This window comes from Hyla sarda, chromosome 8 (genome assembly GCF_029499605.1).
Source record: "Hyla sarda isolate aHylSar1 chromosome 8, aHylSar1.hap1, whole genome shotgun sequence".
Classification (NCBI taxonomy): domain Eukaryota; kingdom Metazoa; phylum Chordata; class Amphibia; order Anura; family Hylidae; genus Hyla; species Hyla sarda.
The window spans coordinates 115,891,924-115,911,602 of record NC_079196.1 but is presented as its reverse complement, the minus strand read 5'-3'; the positions used below and the strand labels follow the sequence as shown (position 1 = coordinate 115,911,602).

At 43.2% G+C, this 19,679-nt stretch overlaps 11 pseudogenes; all 11 read right to left on the bottom strand.

Moving 5' to 3' along the window:
* Positions 1–551: 551 nt before the first annotated feature.
* Positions 552–815, bottom strand: LOC130286921 (U2 spliceosomal RNA; annotated as a pseudogene).
* A 1,469-nt stretch (positions 816–2,284) lies between these two features.
* Positions 2,285–2,548, bottom strand: LOC130286920 (U2 spliceosomal RNA; annotated as a pseudogene).
* A 1,479-nt stretch (positions 2,549–4,027) lies between these two features.
* LOC130286919 (U2 spliceosomal RNA) lies at positions 4,028–4,291 on the bottom strand (annotated as a pseudogene).
* Positions 4,292–5,774: 1,483 nt separating this feature from the next.
* Positions 5,775–6,038, bottom strand: LOC130286917 (U2 spliceosomal RNA; annotated as a pseudogene).
* Positions 6,039–7,527: 1,489 nt separating this feature from the next.
* LOC130288230 (U2 spliceosomal RNA) lies at positions 7,528–7,793 on the bottom strand (annotated as a pseudogene).
* A 1,501-nt stretch (positions 7,794–9,294) lies between these two features.
* On the bottom strand, positions 9,295–9,559 carry LOC130288061 (U2 spliceosomal RNA; annotated as a pseudogene).
* A 1,490-nt stretch (positions 9,560–11,049) lies between these two features.
* On the bottom strand, positions 11,050–11,314 carry LOC130289726 (U2 spliceosomal RNA; annotated as a pseudogene).
* Positions 11,315–12,811: 1,497 nt separating this feature from the next.
* LOC130286916 (U2 spliceosomal RNA) lies at positions 12,812–13,075 on the bottom strand (annotated as a pseudogene).
* Positions 13,076–14,550: 1,475 nt separating this feature from the next.
* Positions 14,551–14,814, bottom strand: LOC130286915 (U2 spliceosomal RNA; annotated as a pseudogene).
* A 1,478-nt stretch (positions 14,815–16,292) lies between these two features.
* Positions 16,293–16,556, bottom strand: LOC130286914 (U2 spliceosomal RNA; annotated as a pseudogene).
* A 1,482-nt stretch (positions 16,557–18,038) lies between these two features.
* Positions 18,039–18,302, bottom strand: LOC130286913 (U2 spliceosomal RNA; annotated as a pseudogene).
* Positions 18,303–19,679: the final 1,377 nt, after the last annotated feature.

Below are 19,679 nucleotides of genomic sequence, written 5' to 3'. Positions count from 1 at the left end.
CTCTCTTTTTCTTTTTATATATATTTTTTTCCGTCTTCTTCTTCTTCTTCTTCTTCTTCAGACCCTGTCATAGCACTAATGCCTTTCCAATACCACCAGCAGATGGAGACACTCCATTGCAACATTGGTTGTGAGCAGCAGTTTCTAAAAACAAATGCCTCATGGCGGATTTCCCATCCATCAATGGATGGTAAATTTTGTTTTTATCATTCACTGACCACAGAAACCAATGCATGGTCAAGCAACAGCAATGACACACCCTTGTGTATAGGCATGAGACCCTCATGTCATTTAACAGGATTCAGCACCACCCACAAGACAGCTACCTGTCATGTCATGTCAAACCTGCACAGGTGTGCTAGATTATTATTATTTAGTTTTATTTTATTTTTTTACACCAATCAGTGTGCAAACATGGTCATTAAAACGCTAAATGAATAGACGTTCATAAACCAGTCAGTGCAACTCATCATTTTGGTCTCCAATTCTCAAACTCAAATTCTCACCCACGGAGGATTAAATGAGAATCTTTCTTGTTTAACACTGGAATGGGGTGGTGCACTGTTCACTACCCGAAGATACTGCCACATCGGGTCAATGCATAGGGCGACAGAAGCAAGCTTCCAAATCAGCTCCCTTTCTCAAAAATCCATTTAATTTATGGTCCCCAGATAGGGAACGTATGTATCAGTATGTGCTCACAAGTCACCCAAGTGCAAGTATTCACACAAAAAAAAACGTGCCTCAGGATGCGATCTGTCGCAAGATCCTTTCTTTTTTTACACTTGATCTAAGCCAAAAGGCCTAGAGGGGATAACCGGGAAAGGGGTGGACCCAACCATGTCCCCTTCATGAGCACTCACATTACTCATAGGAATGGAAGGAAGGCTGGCAGCCAACCAGCCTCCCATACACTTTCTGGGTGGGTGGCAGTCAGCCACCCATACATACATACAGCACAGGCTAAACCCACATCATCACTTAAAAAAAGGACAGGCGACCATTGCACTCTGATGGAGCATTTAGCAATGCAATCCATAGCCTGGCTTTTGCCTGAACCCCCATCACTCCTCCTCTTGCATATAAGACAATATTTCAGATCTGCATATGAAAACAACACGCCTACCTTTGTTGCACATAGCTGCCTGCCTGTCTCTAGTTACCCCACTGGCTGTAGCTGCGTCCCTTCCGACATGGAATAACACCAACTGTAACGATAAACTGAAAATTAACAGTATAAACCTGCATCATTTTGGACTCTGGTATTTGCTGAATCCGGGTGACCTGACAATCGATGGTGGTGCCGCTGGTGATTCTGGCCTTCTTGGAATCTGTTGGGCCTATGTGTTAGCTCACACATCACTTGGGTATCCATGGTAACTACCACAACATGGCCATCTGCAGTTTACATCTAGCCCGTGGCATTGAATGGCATTTTAAAAGTGCTAAGGGTCCTGGTGCAATAATCCTCCCATGAGGATCAGCCTCAACGGCTTTGTAGATTGCACTCATGTCAGCAACTCCATATACATTTTTTTTTCTTCATGCTTCTTTCTTCATCCTTTTTTCTTTCTGTCATTCAGACTTTCATTCATTCGATCTCTCTCACTCACTTGCTTTAACTCATTTGTTCTCACTCACTCACTCACTCAATCACTCACTCACTCATTCACTCTCACTCACTCTCACTCTCTCACTCACTCGCTCACTAAGTCAGTCTCTCTCTCTCTCTCTCTTTTTCTTTTTATATATATTTTTTTCCATCTTCTTCTTCTTCTTCTTCTTCTTCTTCAGACCCTGTCATAGCACTAATGCCTTTCCAATACCACCAGCAGATGGAGACACTCCATTGCAACATTGGTTGTGAGCAGCAGTTTCTAAAAACAAATGCCTCATGGCGGATTTCCCATCCATCAATGGATGGTAAATTTTGTTTTTATCATTCACTGACCACAGAAACCAATGCATGGTCAAGCAACAGCAATGACACACCCTTGTGTATAGGCATGAGACCCTCATGTCATTTAACAGGATTCAGCACCACCCACAAGACAGCTACCTGTCATGTCATGTCAAACCTGCACAGGTGTGCTAGATTATTATTATTTAGTTTTATTTTATTTTTTTACACCAATCAGTGTGCAAACATGGTCATTAAAACGCTAAATGAATAGACGTTCATAAACCAGTCAGTGCAACTCATCATTTTGGTCTCCAATTCTCAAACTCAAATTCTCACCCACGGAGGATTAAATGAGAATCTTTCTTGTTTAACACTGGAATGGGGTGGTGCACTGTTCACTACCCGAAGATACTGCCACATCGGGTCAATGCATAGGGCGACAGAAGCAAGCTTCCAAATCAGCTCCCTTTCTCAAAAATCCATTTAATTTATGGTCCCCAGATAGGGAACGTATGTATCAGTATGTGCTCACAAGTCACCCAAGTGCAAGTATTCACACAAAAAAAAACGTGCCTCAGGATGCGATCTGTCGCAAGATCCTTTCTTTTTTTACACTTGATCTAAGCCAAAAGGCCTAGAGGGGATAACCGGGAAAGGGGTGGACCCAACCATGTCCCCTTCATGAGCACTCACATTACTCATAGGAATGGAAGGAAGGCTGGCAGCCAACCAGCCTCCCATACACTTTCTGGGTGGCAGTCAGCCACCCATACATACATACAGCACAGGCTAAACCCACATCATCACTTAAAAAAAGGACAGGCGACCATTGCACTCTGATGGAGCATTTAGCAATGCAATCCATAGCCTGGCTTTTGCCTGAACCCCCATCACTCCTCCTCTTGCATATAAGACAATATTTCAGATCTGCATATGAAAACAACACGCCTACCTTTGTTGCACATAGCTGCCTGCCTGTCTCTAGTTACCCCACTGGCTGTAGCTGCGTCCCTTCCGACATGGAATAACACCAACTGTAACGATAAACTGAAAATTAACAGTATAAACCTGCATCATTTTGGACTCTGGTATTTGCTGAATCCGGGTGACCTGACAATCGATGGTGGTGCCGCTGGTGATTCTGGCCTTCTTGGAATCTGTTGGGCCTATGTGTTAGCTCACACATCACTTGGGTATCCATGGTAACTACCACAACATGGTCATCTGCAGTTTACATCTAGCCCGTGGCATTGAATGGCATTTTAAAAGTGCTAAGGGTCCTGGTGCAATAATCCTCCCATGAGGATCAGCCTCAACGGCTTTGTAGATTGCACTCATGTCAGCAACTCCATATACATTTTTTTTTCTTCATGCTTCTTTCTTCATCCTTTTTTCTTTCTGTCATTCAGACTTTCATTCATTCGATCTCTCTCACTCACTTGCTTTAACTCATTTGTTCTCACTCACTCACTCACTCACTCACTCAATCACTCACTCACTCATTCACTCTCACTCACTCTCACTCTCTCACTCACTCGCTCACTAAGTCAGTCTCTCTCTCTCTCTCTCTTTTTCTTTTTATATATATTTTTTTCCGTCTTCTTCTTCTTCTTCTTCTTCTTCTTCTTCTTCAGACCCTGTCATAGCACTAATGCCTTTCCAATACCACCAGCAGATGGAGACACTCCATTGCAACATTGGTTGTGAGCAGCAGTTTCTAAAAACAAATGCCTCATGGCGGATTTCCCATCCATCAATGGATGGTAAATTTTGTTTTTATCATTCACTGACCACAGAAACCAATGCATGGTCAAGCAACAGCAATGACACACCCTTGTGTATAGGCATGAGACCCTCATGTCATTTAACAGGATTCAGCACCACCCACAAGACAGCTACCTGTCATGTCATGTCAAACCTGCACAGGTGTGCTAGATTATTATTATTTAGTTTTATTTTATTTTTTTACACCAATCAGTGTGCAAACATGGTCATTAAAACGCTAAATGAATAGACGTTCATAAACCAGTCAGTGCAACTCATCATTTTGGTCTCCAATTCTCAAACTCAAATTCTCACCCACGGAGGATTAAATGAGAATCTTTCTTGTTTAACACTGGAATGGGGTGGTGCACTGTTCACTACCCGAAGATACTGCCACATCGGGTCAATGCATAGGGCGACAGAAGCAAGCTTCCAAATCAGCTCCCTTTCTCAAAAATCCATTTAATTTATGGTCCCCAGATAGGGAACGTATGTATCAGTATGTGCTCACAAGTCACCCAAGTGCAAGTATTCACACAAAAAAAAACGTGCCTCAGGATGCGATCTGTCGCAAGATCCTTTCTTTTTTTACACTTGATCTAAGCCAAAAGGCCTAGAGGGGATAACCGGGAAAGGGGTGGACCCAACCATGTCCCCTTCATGAGCACTCACATTACTCATAGGAATGGAAGGAAGGCTGGCAGCCAACCAGCCTCCCATACACTTTCTGGGTGGGTGGCAGTCAGCCACCCATACATACATACATACAGCACAGGCTAAACCCACATCATCACTTAAAAAAAGGACAGGCGACCATTGCACTCTGATGGAGCATTTAGCAATGCAATCCATAGCCTGGCTTTTGCCTGAACCCCCATCACTCCTCCTCTTGCATATAAGACAATATTTCAGATCTGCATATGAAAACAACACGCCTACCTTTGTTGCACATAGCTGCCTGCCTGTCTCTAGTTACCCCACTGGCTGTAGCTGCGTCCCTTCCGACATGGAATAACACCAACTGTAACGATAAACTGAAAATTAACAGTATAAACCTGCATCATTTTGGACTCTGGTATTTGCTGAATCCGGGTGACCTGACAATCGATGGTGGTGCCGCTGGTGATTCTGGCCTTCTTGGAATCTGTTGGGCCTATGTGTTAGCTCACACATCACTTGGGTATCCATGGTAACTACCACAACATGGTCATCTGCAGTTTACATCTAGCCCGTGGCATTGAATGGCATTTTAAAAGTGCTAAGGGTCCTGGTGCAATAATCCTCCCATGAGGATCAGCCTCAACGGCTTTGTAGATTGCACTCATGTCAGCAACTCCATATACATTTTTTTTTCTTCATGCTTCTTTCTTCATCCTTTTTTCTTTCTCTCATTCAGACTTTCATTCATTCGATCTCTCTCACTCACTTGCTTTAACTCATTTGTTCTCACTCACTCACTCACTCACTCAATCACTCACTCACTCATTCACTCTCACTCACTCTCACTCTCTCACTCACTCGCTCACTAAGTCAGTCTCTCTCTCTCTCTCTCTTTTTCTTTTTATATATATTTTTTTCCGTCTTCTTCTTCTTCTTCTTCTTCTTCTTCTTCTTCAGACCCTGTCATAGCACTAATGCCTTTCCAATACCACCAGCAGATGGAGACACTCCATTGCAACATTGGTTGTGAGCAGCAGTTTCTAAAAACAAATGCCTCATGGCGGATTTCCCATCCATCAATGGATGGTAAATTTTGTTTTTATCATTCACTGACCACAGAAACCAATGCATGGTCAAGCAACAGCAATGACACACCCTTGTGTATAGGCATGAGACCCTCATGTCATTTAACAGGATTCAGCACCACCCACAAGACAGCTACCTGTCATGTCATGTCAAACCTGCACAGGTGTGCTAGATTATTATTATTTAGTTTTATTTTATTTTTTTACACCAATCAGTGTGCAAACATGGTCATTAAAACGCTAAATGAATAGACGTTCATAAACCAGTCAGTGCAACTCATCATTTTGGTCTCCAATTCTCAAACTCAAATTCTCACCCACGGAGGATTAAATGAGAATCTTTCTTGTTTAACACTGGAATGGGGTGGTGCACTGTTCACTACCCGAAGATACTGCCACATCGGGTCAATGCATAGGGCGACAGAAGCAAGCTTCCAAATCAGCTCCCTTTCTCAAAAATCCATTTAATTTATGGTCCCCAGATAGGGAACGTATGTATCAGTATGTGCTCACAAGTCACCCAAGTGCAAGTATTCACACAAAAAAAAACGTGCCTCAGGATGCGATCTGTCGCAAGATCCTTTCTTTTTTTACACTTGATCTAAGCCAAAAGGCCTAGAGGGGATAACCGGGAAAGGGGTGGACCCAACCATGTCCCCTTCATGAGCACTCACATTACTCATAGGAATGGAAGGAAGGCTGGCAGCCAACCAGCCTCCCATACACTTTCTGGGTGGGTGGCAGTCAGCCACCCATACATACATACAGCACAGGCTAAACCCACATCATCACTTAAAAAAAGGACAGGCGACCATTGCACTCTGATGGAGCATTTAGCAATGCAATCCATAGCCTGGCTTTTGCCTGAACCCCCATCACTCCTCCTCTTGCATATAAGACAATATTTCAGATCTGCATATGAAAACAACACGCCTACCTTTGTTGCACATAGCTGCCTGCCTGTCTCTAGTTACCCCACTGGCTGTAGCTGCGTCCCTTCCGACATGGAATAACACCAACTGTAACGATAAACTGAAAATTAACAGTATAAACCTGCATCATTTTGGACTCTGGTATTTGCTGAATCCGGGTGACCTGACAATCGATGGTGGTGCCTGCTGGTGATTCTGGCCTTCTTGGAATCTGTTGGGCCTATGTGTTAGCTCACACATCACTTGGGTATCCATGGTAACTACCACAACATGGTCATCTGCAGTTTACATCTAGCCCGTGGCATTGAATGGCATTTTAAAAGTGCTAAGGGTCCTGGTGCAATAATCCTCCCATGAGGATCAGCCTCAACGGCTTTGTAGATTGCACTCATGTCAGCAACTCCATATACATTTTTTTTTCTTCATGCTTCTTTCTTCATCCTTTTTTCTTTCTCTCATTCAGACTTTCATTCATTCGATCTCTCTCACTCACTTGCTTTAACTCATTTGTTCTCACTCACTCACTCACTCACTCAATCACTCACTCACTCATTCACATCTCACTCACTCTCACTCTCTCACTCACTCGCTTCACTAAGTCAGTCTCTCTCTCTCTCTCTCTTTTTCTTTTTATATATATTTTTTTCCGTCTTCTTCTTCTTCTTCTTCTTCTTCTTCTTCTTCTTCTTCAGACCCTGTCATAGCACTAATGCCTTTCCAATACCACCAGCAGATGGAGACACTCCATTGCAACATTGGTTGTGAGCAGCAGTTTCTAAAAACAAATGCCTCATGGCGGATTTCCCATCCATCAATGGATGGTAAATTTTGTTTTTATCATTCACTGACCACAGAAACCAATGCATGGTCAAGCAACAGCAATGACACACCCTTGTGTATAGGCATGAGACCCTCATGTCATTTAACAGGATTCAGCACCACCCACAAGACAGCTACCTGTCATGTCATGTCAAACCTGCACAGGTGTGCTAGATTATTATTATTTAGTTTTATTTTATTTTTTTTACACCAATCAGTGTGCAAACATGGTCATTAAAACGCTAAATGAATAGACGTTCATAAACCAGTCAGTGCAACTCATCATTTTGGTCTCCAATTCTCAAACTCAAATTCTCACCCATGGAGGATTAAATGAGAATCTTTCTTGTTTAACACTGGAATGGGGTGGTGCACTGTTCACTACCCGAAGATACTGCCACATCGGGTCAATGCATAGGGCGACAGAAGCAAGCTTCCAAATCAGCTCCCTTTCTCAAAAATCCATTTAATTTATGGTCCCCAGATAGGGAACGTATGTATCAGTATGTGCTCACAAGTCACCCAAGTGCAAAGTATTCACACAAAAAAAAACGTGCCTCAGGATGCGATCTGTCCGCAAGATCCTTTCTTTTTTTACACTTGATCTAAGCCAAAAGGCCTAGAGGGGATAACCGGGAAAGGGGTGGACCCAACCATGTCCCCTTCATGAGCACTCACATTACTCATAGGAATGGAAGGAAGGCTGGCAGCCAACCAGCCTCCCATACACTTTCTGGGTGGGTGGCAGTCAGCCACCCATACATACATACAGCACAGGCTAAACCACATCATCACTTAAAAAAAGGACAGGGCGACCATTGCACTCTGATGGAGCATTTAGCAATGCAATCCATAGCCTGGCTTTTGCCTGAACCCCCCATCACTCCTCCTCTTGCATATAAGACAATATTTCAGATCTGCATATGAAAACAACACGCCTACCTTTGTTGCACATAGCTGCCTGCCTGTCTCTAGTTACCCCACTGGCTGTAGCTGCGTCCCTTCCGACATGGAATAACACCAACTGTAACGATAAACTGAAAATTAACAGTATAAACCTGCATCATTTTGGACTCTGGTATTTGCTGAATCCGGGTGACCTGACAATCGATGGTGGTGCCGCTGGTGATTTCTGGCCTTCTTGGAATCTGTTGGGCCTATGTGTTAGCTCACACATTCACTTGGGTATCCATGGTAACTACCACAACATGGTCATCTGCAGTTTACATCTAGCCCGTGGCATTGAATGGCATTTTAAAGTGCTAAGGGTCCTGGTGCAATAATCCTCCACATGAGGATCAGCCTCAACGGCTTTGTAGATTGCACTCATGTCAGCAACTCCATATACATTTTTTTTTCTTCATAGCTTCTTTCTTCATCATCCTTTTTTCTTTCTCTCATTCAGACTTTCATTCATTCGATCTCTCTCACTCACTTGCTTTAACTCATTTGTTCTCACTCACTTCACTCACTCACTTCAATCACTCACTCACTCATTCACTCTCACTCACTCTCACTCTCTCACTCACTCGCTCACTAAGTCAGTCTCTCTCTCTCTCTCTTCTTTCTTTTTCTTTTATATATATTTTTTTCCGTCTTCTTCTTCTTCTTCTTCTTCTTCTTCTTCTTCTTCTTCAGACCCTGTCATAGCACTAATGCCTTTCCAATACCACCAGCAGATGGAGACACTCCATTGCAACATTGGTTGTGAGCAGCAGTTTCTAAAAACAAATGCCTCATGGCGGATTTCCCATCCATCAATGGATGGTAAATTTTGTTTTTATCATTCACTGACCACAGAAACCAATGCATGGTCAAGCAACAGCAATGACACACCCTTGTGTATAGGCATGAGACCCTCATGTCATTTAACAGGATTCAGCACCACCCACAAGACAGCTACCTGTCATGTCATGTCAAACCTGCACAGGTGTGCTAGATTATTATTATTTAGTTTTATTTTATTTTTTTACACCAATCAGTGTGCAAACATGGTCATTAAAACGCTAAATGAATAGACGTTCATAAAACCAGTCAGTGCAACTCATCATTTTGGTCTCCAATTCTCAAACTCAAATTCTCAACCCACGGAGGATTAAATGAGAATCTTTCTTGTTTTAACACTGGAATGGGGTGGTGCACTGTTCACTACCCGAAGATACTGCCACATCGGGTCAATGCATAGGGCGACAGAAGCAAGCTTCCAAATCAGCTCCCTTTCTCAAAAATCCATTTAATTTATGGTCCCCAGATAGGGAACGTATGTATCAGTATGTGCTCACAAGTCACCCAAGTGCAAGTATTCACACAAAAAAAAAACGTGCCTCAGGATGCGATCTGTCGCAAGATCCTTTCTTTTTTTACACTTGATCTAAGCCAAAAGGCCTAGAGGGGATAACCCGGGAAAGGGTGGACCCAACCATGTCCCCTTCATGAGCACTCACATTACTCATAGGAATGGAAGGAAGGCTGGCAGCCAACCAGCCTCCCATACACTTTCTGGGTGGGTGGCAGTCAGCCACCCATACATACATACAGCACAGGCTAAACCCACATCATCACTTAAAAAAAGGACAGGCGACCATTGCACTCTGATGGAGCATTTAGCAATGCAATCCATAGCCTGGCTTTTGCCTGAACCCCCATCACTCCTCCTCTTGCATATAAGACAATATTTCAGATCTGCATATGAAAACAACACGCCTACCTTTGTTGCACATAGCTGCCTGCCTGTCTCTAGTTACCCCACTGGCTGTAAGCTGCGTCCCTTCCGACATGGAATAACACCAACTGTAACGATAAACTGAAAATTAACCAGTATAAAACCTGCATCATTTTGGACTCTGGTATTTGCTGAATCCGGGTGACCTGACAATCGATGGTGGTGCCGCTGGTGATTCTGGCCTTCTTGGAATCTGTTGGGCCTATGTGTTAGCTCACACATCACTTGGGTATCCATGGTAACTACCACAACATGGTCATCTGCAGTTTACATCTAGCCCGTGGCATTGAATGGCATTTTAAAAGTGCTAAGGGTCCTGGTGCAATAATCCTCCCATGAGGATCAGCCTCAACGGCTTTGTAGATTGCACTCATGTCAGCAACTCCATATACATTTTTTTTTCTTCATGCTTCTTTCTTCATCCTTTTTTCTTTCTGTCATTCAGACTTTCATTCATTCGATCTCTCTCACTCACTTGCTTTAACTCATTTGTTCTCACTCACTCACTCACTCACTCAATCACTCACTCACTCATTCACTCTCACTCACTCTCACTCTCTCACTCACTCGCTCACTAAGTCAGTTCTCTCTCTCTCTCTCTCTTTTTCTTTTTATATATATTTTTTTCCGTCTTCTTCTTCTTCTTCTTCTTCTTCTTCTTCTCTTCTTCAGACCCTGTCATAGCACTAATGCCTTTCCAATACCACCAGCAGATGGAGACACTCCATTGCAACATTGGTTGTGAGCAGCAGTTTCTAAAAACAAATGCCTCATGGCGGATTTCCCATCCATCAATGGATGGTAAATTTTGTTTTTATCATTCACTGACCACAGAAACCAATGCATGGTCAAGCAACAGCAATGACACACCCTTGTGTATAGGCATGAGACCCTCATGTCATTTAACAGGATTCAGCACCACCCACAAGACAGCTACCTGTCATGTCATGTCAAACCTGCACAGGTGTGCTAGATTATTATTATTTAGTTTTATTTTATTTTTTTTACACCAATCAGTGTGACAAACATGGTCATTAAAACGCTAAATGAATAGACGTTCATAAACCAGTCAGTGCAACTCATCATTTTGGTCTCCAATTCTCAAACTCAAATTCTCACCCACGGAGGATTAAATGAGAATCTTTCTTGTTTAACACTGGAATGGGGTGGTGCACTGTTCACTACCCGAAGATACTGCACATCGGGTCAATGCATAGGGGCGACAGAAGCAAGCTTCCAAATCAGCTCCCTTTCTCAAAAATCCATTTAATTTATGGTCCCCAGATAGGGAACGTATGTATCAGTATGTGCTCACAAGTCACCCAAGTGCAAGTATTCACACAAAAAAAAACGTGCCTCAGGATGCGATCTGTCGCAAGATCCTTTCTTTTTTTACACTTGATCTAAGCCAAAAAGGCCTAGAGGGGATAACCGGGAAAGGGGTGGACCCAACCATGTCCCCTTCATGAGCACTCACATTACTCATAGGAATGGAAGGAAGGCTGGCAGCCAACCAGCCCTCCCATTACACTTTCTGGGTGGGTGGCAGTCAGCCACCCATACATACATACAGCACAGGCTAAACCCACATCATCACTTAAAAAAAGGACAGGCGACCATTGCACTCTGATGGAGCATTTAGCAATGCAATCCATAGCCTGGCTTTTGCCTGAACCCCCATCACTCCTCCTCTTGCATATAAGACAATATTTCAGATCTGCATATGAAAACAACACGCCTACCTTTGTTGCACATAGCTGCCTGCCTGTCTCTAGTTACCCCACTGGCTGTAGCTGCGTCCCTTCCGACATGGAATAACACCAACTGTAACGATAAACTGAAAATTAACAGTATAAACCTGCATCATTTTGGACTCTGGTATTTGCTGAATCCGGGTGACCTGACAATCGATGGTGGTGCCGCTGGTGATTCTGGCCTTCTTGGAATCTGTTGGGCCTATGTGTTAGCTCACACATCACTTGGGTATCCATGGTAACTACCACAAACATGGTCATCTGCAGTTTACATCTAGCCCGTGGCATTGAATGGCATTTTAAAAGTGCTAAGGGTCCTGGTGCAATAATCCTCCCATGAGGATCAGCCTCAACGGCTTTGTAGATTGCACTCATGTCAGCAACTCCATATACATTTTTTTTTCTTCATGCTTCTTTCTTCATCCTTTTTTCTTTCTGTCATTCAGACTTTCATTCATTCGATCTCTCTCACTCACTTGCTTTAACTCATTTGTTCTCACTCACTTCACTCACTCATTACTCACTCAATCACTCACTCACTCTCATTCACTCTCACTCACTCTCACTCTCTCACTCACTTCGCTCACTAAGTCAGTCTCTCTCTCTCTCTGCTCTTTTTCTTTTTATATATATTTTTTTCCGTCTTCTTCTTCTTCTTCTTCTTCTTCTTCTTCAGACCCTGTCATAGCACTAATGCCTTTCCAATACCACCAGCAGATGGAGACACTCCATTGCAACATTGGTTGTGAGCAGCAGTTTCTAAAAACAAATGCCTCATGGCGGATTTCCCATCCATCAATGGATGGTAAATTTTGTTTTTATCATTCACTGACCACAGAAACCAATGCATGGTCAAGCAACAGCAATGACACACCCTTGTGTATAGGCATGAGACCCTCATGTCATTTAACAGGATTCAGCACCACCCACAAGACAGCTACCTGTCATGTCATTGTCAAACCTGCACAGGTGTGCTAGATTATTATTATTTAGTTTTATTTTATTTTTTTACACCAATCAGTGTGCAAACATGGTCAATTAAAACGCTAACTGAATAGACGTTCATAAACCAGTCAGCGCAACCAACTCATCATTTTGGTCTCCAATTCTCAAACTCAAATTCTCACCCACGGAGGATTAAATGAGAATCTTTCTTGTTTAACACTGGAATGGGGTGGTGCACTGTTCACTACCCGAAGATACTGCCACATCGGGTCAATGCATAGGGCGACAGAAGCAAGCTTCCAAATCAGCTCCCTTTCTCAAAAATCCATTTAATTTATGGTCCCCAGATAGGGAACGTATGTATCAGTATGTGCTCACAAGTCACCCAAGTGCAAGTATTCACACAAAAAAAAACGTGCCTCAGGATGCGATCTGTCGCAAGATCCTTTCTTTTTTTACACTTGATCTAAGCCAAAAGGCCTAGAGGGGATAACCGGGAAAGGGGTGGACCCAACCATGTCCCCTTCATGAGCACTCACATTACTCATAGGAATGGAAGGAAGGCTGGCAGCCAACCAGCCTCCCATACACTTTCTGGGTGGGTGGCAGTCAGCCACCCATACATACATACAGCACAGGCTAAACCCACATCATCACTTAAAAAAAGGACAGGCGACCATTGCACTCTGATGGAGCATTTAGCAATGCAATCCATAGCCTGGCTTTTGCCTGAACCCCCATCACTCCTCCTCTTGCATATAAGACAATATTTCAGATCTGCATATGAAAACAACACGCCTACCTTTGTTGCACATAGCTGCCTGCCTGTCTCTAGTTACCCCACTGGCTGTAGCTGCGTCCCTTCCGACATGGAATAACACCAACTGTAACGATAAACTGAAAATTAACAGTATAAACCTGCATCATTTTGGACTCTGGTATTTGCTGAATCCGGGTGACCTGACAATCGATGGTGGTGCCGCTGGTGATTCTGGCCTTCTTGGAATCTGTTGGGCCTATGTGTTAGCTCACACATCACTTGGGTATCCATGGTAACTACCACAACATGGTCATCTGCAGTTTACATCTAGCCCGTGGCATTGAATGGCATTTTAAAAGTGCTAAGGGTCCTGGTGCAATAATCCTCCCATGAGGATCAGCCTCAACGGCTTTGTAGATTGCACTCATGTCAGCAACTCCATATACATTTTTTTTTCTTCATGCTTCTTTCTTCATCCTTTTTTCTTTCTGTCATTCAGACTTTCATTCATTCGATCTCTCTCACTCACTTGCTTTAACTCATTTGTTCTCACTCACTCACTCACTCACTCAATCACTCACTCACTCATTCACTCTCACTCACTCTCACTCTCTCACTCACATCGCTCACTAAGTCAGTCTCTCTCTCTCTCTCTTTTTCTTTTTATATATATTTTTTTCCGTCTTCTTCTTCTTCTTCTTCTTCTTCTTCTTCAGACCCTGTCATAGCACTAATGCCTTTCCAATACCACCAGCAGATGGAGACACTCCATTGCAACATTGGTTGTGAGCAGCAGTTTCTAAAAACAAATGCCTCATGGCGGATTTCCCATCCATCAATGGATGGTAAATTTTGTTTTTATCATTCACTGACCACAGAAACCAATGCATGGTCAAGCAACAGCAATGACACACCCTTGTGTATAGGCATGAGACCCTCATGTCATTTAACAGGATTCAGCACCACCCACAAGACAGCTACCTGTCATGTCATGTCAAACCTGCACAGGTGTGCTAGATTATTATTATTTAGTTTTATTTTATTTTTTTACACCAATCAGTGTGCAAACATGGTCATTAAAACGCTAAATGAATAGACGTTCATAAACCAGTCAGTGCAACTCATCATTTTGGTCTCCAATTCTCAAACTCAAATTCTCACCCACGGAGGATTAAATGAGAATCTTTCTTGTTTAACACTGGAATGGGGTGGTGCACTGTTCACTACCCGAAGATACTGCCACATCGGGTCAATGCATAGGGCGACAGAAGCAAGCTTCCAAATCAGCTCCCTTTCTCAAAAATCCATTTAATTTATGGTCCCCAGATAGGGAACGTATGTATCAGTATGTGCTCACAAGTCACCCAAGTGCAAGTATTCACACAAAAAAAAACGTGCCTCAGGATGCGATCTGTCGCAAGATCCTTTCTTTTTTTACACTTGATCTAAGCCAAAAGGCCTAGAGGGGATAACCGGGAAAGGGGTGGACCCAACCATGTCCCCTTCATGAGCACTCACATTACTCATAGGAATGGAAGGAAGGCTGGCAGCCAACCAGCCTCCCATACACTTTCTGGGTGGGTGGCAGTCAGCCACCCATACATACATACAGCACAGGCTAAACCCACATCATCACTTAAAAAAAGGACAGGCGACCATTGCACTCTGATGGAGCATTTAGCAATGCAATCCATAGCCTGGCTTTTGCCTGAACCCCCATCACTCCTCCTCTTGCATATAAGACAATATTTCAGATCTGCATATGAAAACAACACGCCTACCTTTGTTGCACATAGCTGCCTGCCTGTCTCTAGTTACCCCACTGGCTGTAGCTGCGTCCCTTCCGACATGGAATAACACCAACTGTAACGATAAACTGAAAATTAACAGTATAAACCTGCATCATTTTGGACTCTGGTATTTGCTGAATCCGGGTGACCTGACAATCGATGGTGGTGCCGCTGGTGATTCTGGCCTTCTTGGAATCTGTTGGGCCTATGTGTTAGCTCACACATCACTTGGGTATCCATGGTAACTACCACAACATGGTCATCTGCAGTTTACATCTAGCCCGTGGCATTGAATGGCATTTTAAAAGTGCTAAGGGTCCTGGTGCAATAATCCTCCCATGAGGATCAGCCTCAACGGCTTTGTAGATTGCACTCATGTCAGCAACTCCATATACATTTTTTTTTCTTCATGCTTCTTTCTTCATCCTTTTTTCTTTCTGTCATTCAGACTTTCATTCATTCGATCTCTCTCACTCACTTGCTTTAACTCATTTGTTCTCACTCACTCACTCACTCACTCAATCACTCACTCACTCATTCACTCTCACTCACTCTCACTCTCTCACTCACTCGCTCACTAAGTCAGTCTCTCTCTCTCTCTCTCTTTTCTTTTTATATATATTTTTTTCCGTCTTCTTCTTCTTCTTCTTCTTCTTCTTCTTCTTCAGACCCTGTCATAGCACTAATGCCTTTCCAATACCACCAGCAGATGGAGACACTCCATTGCAACATTGGTTGTGAGCAGCAGTTTCTAAAAACAAATGCCTCATGGCGGATTTCCCATCCATCAATGGATGGTAAATTTTGTTTTTATCATTCACTGACCACAGAAACCAATGCATGGTCAAGCAACAGCAATGACACACCCTTGTGTATAGGCATGAGACCCTCATGTCATTTAACAGGATTCAGCACCACCCACAAGACAGCTACCTGTCATGTCATGTCAAACCTGCACAGGTGTGCTAGATTATTATTATTTAGTTTTATTTTATTTTTTTACACCAATCAGTGTGCAAACATGGTCATTAAAACGCTAAATGAATAGACGTTCATAAACCAGTCAGTGCAACTCATCATTTTGGTCTCCAATTCTCAAACTCAAATTCTCACCCACGGAGGATTAAATGAGAATCTTTCTTGTTTAACACTGGAATGGGGTGGTGCACTGTTCACTACCCGAAGATACTGCCACATCGGGTCAATGCATAGGGCGACAGAAGCAAGCTTCCAAATCAGCTCCCTTTCTCAAAAATCCATTTAATTTATGGTCCCCAGATAGGGAACGTATGTATCAGTATGTGCTCACAAGTCACCCAAGTGCAAGTATTCACACAAAAAAAAACGTGCCTCAGGATGCGATCTGTCGCAAGATCCTTTCTTTTTTTACACTTGATCTAAGCCAAAAGGCCTAGAGGGGATAACCGGGAAAGGGGTGGACCCAACCATGTCCCCTTCATGAGCACTCACATTACTCATAGGAATGGAAGGAAGGCTGGCAGCCAACCAGCCTCCCATACACTTTCTGGGTGGGTGGCAGTCAGCCACCCATACATACATACAGCACAGGCTAAACCCACATCATCACTTAAAAAAAGGACAGGCGACCATTGCACTCTGATGGAGCATTTAGCAATGCAATCCATAGCCTGGCTTTTGCCTGAACCCCCATCACTCCTCCTCTTGCATATAAGACAATATTTCAGATCTGCATATGAAAACAACACGCCTACCTTTGTTGCACATAGCTGCCTGCCTGTCTCTAGTTACCCCACTGGCTGTAGCTGCGTCCCTTCCGACATGGAATAACACCAACTGTAACGATAAACTGAAAATTAACAGTATAAACCTGCATCATTTTGGACTCTGGTATTTGCTGAATCCGGGTGACCTGACAATCGATGGTGGTGCCGCTGGTGATTCTGGCCTTCTTGGAATCTGTTGGGCCTATGTGTTAGCTCACACATCACTTGGGTATCCATGGTAACTACCACAACATGGTCATCTGCAGTTTACATCTAGCCCGTGGCATTGAATGGCATTTTAAAAGTGCTAAGGGTCCTGGTGCAATAATCCTCCCATGAGGATCAGCCTCAACGGCTTTGTAGATTGCACTCATGTCAGCAACTCCATATACATTTTTTTTTCTTCATGCTTCTTTCTTCATCCTTTTTTCTTTCTGTCATTCAGACTTTCATTCATTCGATCTCTCTCACTCACTTGCTTTAACTCATTTGTTCTCACTCACTCACTCACTCACTCACTCAATCACTCACTCACTCATTCACTCTCACTCTCACTCTCTCACTCACTCGCTCACTAAGTCAGTCTCTCTCTCTCTCTCTCTTTTTCTTTTTATATATATTTTTTTCCGTCTTCTTCTTCTTCTTCTTCTTCTTCTTCTTCTTCTTCAGACCCTGTCATAGCACTAATGCCTTTCCAATACCACCAGCAGATGGAGACACTCCATTGCAACATTGGTTGTGAGCAGCAGTTTCTAAAAACAAATGCCTCATGGCGGATTTCCCATCCATCAATGGATGGTAAATTTTGTTTTTATCATTCACTGACCACAAAAACCAATGCATGGTCAAGCAACAGCAATGACACACCCTTGTGTATAGGCATGAGACCCTCATGTCATTTAACAGGATTCAGCACCACCCACAAGACAGCTACCTGTCATGTCATGTCAAACCTGCACAGGTGTGCTAGATTATTATTATTTAGTTTTATTTTATTTTTTTACACCAATCAGTGTGCAAACATGGTCATTAAAACGCTAAATGAATAGACGTTCATAAACCAGTCAGTGCAACTCATCATTTTGGTCTCCAATTCTCAAACTCAAATTCTCACCCACGGAGGATTAAATGAGAATCTTTCTTGTTTAACACTGGAATGGGGTGGTGCACTGTTCACTACCCGAAGATACTGCCACATCGGGTCAATGCATAGGGCGACAGAAGCAAGCTTCCAAATCAGCTCCCTTTCTCAAAAATCCATTTAATTTATGGTCCCCAGATAGGGAACGTATGTATCAGTATGTGCTCACAAGTCACCCAAGTGCAAGTATTCACACAAAAAAAAACGTGCCTCAGGATGCGATCTGTCGCAAGATCCTTTCTTTTTTTACACTTGATCTAAGCCAAAAGGCCTAGAGGGGATAACCGGGAAAGGGGTGGACCCAACCATGTCCCCTTCATGAGCACTCACATTACTCATAGGAATGGAAGGAAGGCTGGCAGCCAACCAGCCTCCCATACACTTTCTGGGTGGGTGGCAGTCAGCCACCCATACATACATACAGCACAGGCTAAACCCACATCATCACTTAAAAAAAGGACAGGCGACCATTGCACTCTGATGGAGCATTTAGCAATGCAATCCATAGCCTGGCTTTTGCCTGAACCCCCATCACTCCTCCTCTTGCATATAAGACAATATTTCAGATCTGCATATGAAAACAACACGCCTACCTTTGTTGCACATAGCTGCCTGCCTGTCTCTAGTTACCCCACTGGCTGTAGCTGCGTCCCTTCCGACATGGAATAACACCAACTGTAACGATAAACTGAAAATTAACAGTATAAACCTGCATCATTTTGGACTCTGGTATTTGCTGAATCCGGGTGACCTGACAATCGATGGTGGTGCCGCTGGTGATTCTGGCCTTCTTGGAATCTGTTGGGCCTATGTGTTAGCTCACACATCACTTGGGTATCCATGGTAACTACCACAACATGGTCATCTGCAGTTTACATCTAGCCCGTGGCATTGAATGGCATTTTAAAAGTGCTAAGGGTCCTGGTGCAATAATCCTCCCATGAGGATCAGCCTCAACGGCTTTGTAGATTGCACTCATGTCAGCAACTCCATATACATTTTTTTTTCTTCATGCTTCTTTCTTCATCCTTTTTTCTTTCTGTCATTCAGACTTTCATTCATTCGATCTCTCTCACTCACTTGCTTTAACTCATTTGTTCTCACTCACTCACTCACTCAATCACTCACTCACTCATTCACTCTCACTCACTCTCACTCTCTCACTCACTCGCTCACTAAGTCAGTCTCTCTCTCTCTCTCTCTTTTTCTTTTTATATATATTTTTTTCCGTCTTCTTCTTCTTCTTCTTCTTCTTCTTCTTCTTCTTCAGACCCTGTCATAGCACTAATGCCTTTCCAATACCACCAGCAGATGGAGACACTCCATTGCAACATTGGTTGTGAGCAGCAGTTTCTAAAAACAAATGCCTCATGGCGGATTTCCCATCCATCAATGGATGGTAAATTTTGTTTTTATCATTCACTGACCACAGAAACCAATGCATGGTCAAGCAACAGCAATGACACACCCTTGTGTATAGGCATGAGACCCTCATGTCATTTAACAGGATTCAGCACCACCCACAAGACAGCTACCTGTCATGTCATGTCAAACCTGCACAGGTGTGCTAGATTATTATTATTTAGTTTTATTTTATTTTTTTACACCAATCAGTGTGCAAACATGGTCATTAAAACGCTAAATGAATAGACGTTCATA